A 4,599-nucleotide genomic window follows, 5' to 3' on the forward strand; every position below is an offset into this window, starting at 1 on the left:
ATGGAATTTATTAGTGTTTGCACTGATAATTGCTGAAACATTGATGTTGCCCTGGTTGAAAGATATTAGTGATTTAGACCACATTAAGTTATGGATGTGGTTGATGTTTATCGGTTGTGTCAGATCAGTTTAAAGATATGACGAGTCATTTTCCATAAGGGGGAATTAGTTTGCACCTAATTTACTTCAGCTGCAGTTTATTACCAACCAGAAAACGATTGTACTGAAAGAGTGCATATCTTTGGAAGTGTAAAGGCCTTTTCACATAGGTGCGCTTGTGCTGTGGTGTGTGCGAGCCATAGAGAAGAATGAGTTTTAGAGCAGTTTTCACATTGTATGGGGAGGGTCTTAATAAATTCTCCTGTCGTTCTGAATTAATGGGAAAATGTGCAAAGAATCTTAGTTAAGATTATTTTCATGAGTAATATTGGCCTCTACTCGGTTTTTATTTCAGTTCAGGTCTTAAATGCTTCGAGATGCTGGCATCTTCGTGTAGAGCCCCCATGTACTCAGGCTGAAATTTATTTTAGTCGCTTCATCTCATATCCTGAAACCAGATGTTTTGAAGTGATCCTGTAAAAACACTGCAGTATCAAAAAGTCAAAGATGCTTCAAGTCAGCAGAGGCTGTTGGGATTCATTTATAAATTCAGAATTAGATGTGCTGACAAATAAACACTTTGAAAACAGTGGTCATAATAGCGAGGAGTGAAGCCCTTTACACACCGGACATGTAAAATTCAAGCTAATGTTTCGTGCCTTGAAAATATTTTTCGGGCTCATCTATTTTTAATGCAGCCATTCGCACTGACCGAGTTTGCATGACAAATTTGGGGCTTTTTTTTTAAACCGAGCTAAATTTTTCAGATCCAAATAAACAACAAGCGTGCTCGTAGTTTAAAACATGCAACGGCTTGATGATGTCATCTTCAAGTTTTTAAAAAAATTCATTTTCTGCAAAAATGCTTTTGGTGTGTATCTGTGTAACACGACAAGTTTGGATCAGAAAAATTCTGTTTTCTGATCCAAACTTGCTTCTTTGCAACGCACTCGAGGCGTAATGGCCTTAACTCAGAACTTGAGCTCATCTTAATCTACACGCTGGCTACTTCAACACTTGCTTAAGTATTGTTTTTTAAAATAGAGATTTTCTGCCTTCATTTAAAAAAATCTGTGCATACAAGCATTGATTTGAAAATATTGTACATCTACATGAAAATGCTGAAAACAATAACAAATACTGGCCAATCAGAATCTTTAATGGAACAACTTTATTAGGTGAACAAAGATGGGCATAACAGAAATGTTTTAACTGAATGTGGAATGTAGAAATCTCTGTCTTTCTAAAAACACAGGAGCGTGAGTTCTTTGCATGTGTTAGCATCTAAACGTGCATAAAAAGATAAAGCAATAATATTTTGTCATGCAAGCAACACAGCACACAGTCTGATGTAAGAGTTAATAAAAGGCAAACACCAAGTTTCAGAAAACTCTGTTTTCAGTGACATAAAATGTGGACAAAAGGCCAAAATGGACAGAAAAGGCTAGTTATCAAAACAACTGTGTTGGGTTCATTTTGAGAGAGAGAGAAGACAAATATGCTCAAAGTGCATTTTCTTAAATTTATTTAGCAATTAAGGATTCAAGTTTTTAAAAAAAATGGCTGCAGTGTCTCTCTGCTCGCTCAGGAGACCCAAACGAACAAAGAGCCCCACACCCAGACAGTGAATGCTTTTTATTATGTGTGATAAACAGGACACTAAGGTGAAAGGTCAAAAGTTCTCCTTGTGTGACTGAGATCCAGTACTTACGTTTCTTCTTCTGCAGCTTTCTGTGCACTTCAGCCTTCTGCTAGCAACACTACCGTTACCATGACAACCACCTCTTATCCTCCGGTCAGACCTGCATAAAGACGGAGCTAGGGTGCGTTCCATAAGAGCAGATTTATGACCTTGTTCTTGTAAAGGGGGTCTTACTATGTTACACTGTGGGCCGTCAAAGACAACACACAAATAAGTGACGCTACTTATGAGATATTAGCCGTACATATAAACATAAATTCCAACAGTATGTGTAGAAAGGCCCCAAAAGGTAACCAAACGCTGCTACTTCCTCGCACCTACTCTTTAAATTACTCTAAACAGAAGCTAGGAGGTCCGTTAGCCAGGCTAGCTGCTTCCAGCTCTGTCTGGTTATTGTGCTAGGCTAATCAACTGCTGGCAGCGTCTTCATATTTACACTTTATGTGTCTATAATCACTTTCAACTCTTTGGTAAGTGATGAAAAAACTTTATTTCCACAAGTCAGAAATGTTTAAACTCAGCTATTAGCTTCTACACATGATATATATGTGCTAATGTTTTCTTTTTAGACATTTGGACCCTCAATATTAGTATTAGTGCTGACACATTTTTGTACTGTTTTTGTACAAGTAATAATCATATTTGGAGGAATTGAGGTCTAAGTTGTCAGCTACCATTAATCCAAGCATGCTGATAAAGAGAAGCTTGGTCATTTGGAAAGAGGTCAGAGTAGAGCTCCTAATCTAAAGGAGCCAGCTGAGGTGCTTCAACATCTGACCAGGATGCCTACTGTGCAGCTCCTAGGTGAGGTTTTGTCACAGCAGCGTAAGACCATGGAGCAGATTCACAACAAGCTTAAGAGATAACATCTCTCGGCTGGATTTGGAAAGTCTTGGTGACCCTCAGAAGAGAAGAGGGATAGAGGTGGACTATCAATCCAAATATCAATAGTATCGATACTATTGCTGGTATTGAACTGATACTAGTTCAATAGGATCGATAATTAGTTTCTATCCTCTAAGTTCAGTCCACTGATTTGTGTTAAATAAATATTTTTTTTAATTACTTGTAATTGGATCAGTACCAAAACTTGCAGTGTTGCACAGCACGACTGGGGGAGTGGGCAGGGAGCCGCAGATCCAGATACGTGGCAGAAAGTATGGATAGTCCCAAGAAACAGATAATATAAATGATAATAAAAAAAAAATTACAAAATAAACCTGAAACTTACTGGATGGTCTGGACCACACAGCAAGTTATATTATGTGTCATAAAATTCCATCAAAAAGTGTCGATGTGCAGTTTAGTGACTTGGATTATCAAAGATGAAGCCTAACAGTCACTAACTGGCTGCAGGCTTACACCTGCATAGTCTATGAAAAACGCTGTTCTCTTAACTTTAAATCTTCTCAGTCTTCAAATGGTTGAGCTTCGAGAAAATTCACTATACACCACTGCACAGCTGTTTTAACCAAAATCAAGTGGCCCCTCTGGGAGGACATTCATGTTTGGCATAGAAGTGTCTGATTTCAGTCACTAACAGTCTGACACTTTTTCCCCTCGTAGTGAATTTTCATTCTAATGCATGAAAGCAACTTTCAAACATGTTAAAGGAACAGAGGAAATCCAGTGTGCTTCCAGTGTGATCAGAACCTTGGTGCAGTTTCAGCCTCTGCTGACCTTTAGAGGTGATGAATCTGCCGGTAATTGAATCCTTGAATAGACAAAGGACACCATTATCTTGATAACACACAGCACCACAGCAGAAGATTGTCCTCCCTGCTGTCGGCTGTTGCTGTTCCCTAACTGGCTGATAGAGGTGAAGCAGGGGATGTTTTGTCATTGAGCGCCTCGTCTGGACAAAACTGACATTCGGCGATGACGTTGCTAAAAAGTGCACAGAAGAAGTCTAGAAAATATCAGAAAATTACAGTTATCGTCCATAAATAAGCGCTTTAGCAGATTCTTTTTGCAAATAAATAATGTGTAGGTTAGCGTCATAATAGGAAGGAACAGAGGTGACTCATCTTGAAGAGTCTATAATTATAATGTACAAGATCTCATTTTATATTTCCATAAAAGAAGCAGAAAAATCTCACGTGATAGATATATGTATGGTTCTTTTTGGCCTAATTTTCTTCTTGTTGGAGAAACTGGAGGTTAAACAGTTGGCGGATGAGCTCAGCGTCACTCCTGCAGATAAAGATGTCATATGTACAGGGTGTGTGTGAGTGTGTGTGTGTGTGTGTGTGTGGGGGGGGGGGTCGTGATGTAGTAGGTGCCTAGTTTCTTGCTCTAACAGCCATATCATCCATGTAGTCATGGTTGTTGGCCCTCGGTTAGTCTAACAGGAGTTATGATGCTGCCACTGCAACGAGAATCACGCGGGCTGATGGACAGATCAAGATGCCCGGCGCCACTCACCTCTCCTAAATGCAGTCAAGTGTGAAATTGATTTTGCCATCATTACCTCCCCGTTGGTCTCTGCTCTCATGCTCTCCCCATTCCTCTCTGTTTGCCACAACAGGCTACAAAATGCATCTCCTCATAAAAAACAACAATAAGAACCCCCACACACCCCATGTACCAACGAGGAGCCAGTCAGCAACAGATTGATGGTCAGTGTAAATATGCTGTATCTCTGCGCTTCTAAATGTGTGCATGATTGATGGAGCAGCCGATGCCAGGTTGTGGATTTTCTGTTGTTGTTGGTTTATCTTTTTCCCCATAAACGAGCAGTGCTAGACAACAGTCGAACAAGCTCGCTTTGCCCCTTTCAGAGTTTACTCGTAGTGTTT

The sequence above is a fragment of the Pundamilia nyererei genome, unplaced genomic scaffold (assembly GCF_000239375.1).
Source record: "Pundamilia nyererei isolate P.nyererei 1_Seehausen unplaced genomic scaffold, PunNye1.0 scaffold00001, whole genome shotgun sequence".
Classification (NCBI taxonomy): domain Eukaryota; kingdom Metazoa; phylum Chordata; class Actinopteri; order Cichliformes; family Cichlidae; genus Pundamilia; species Pundamilia nyererei.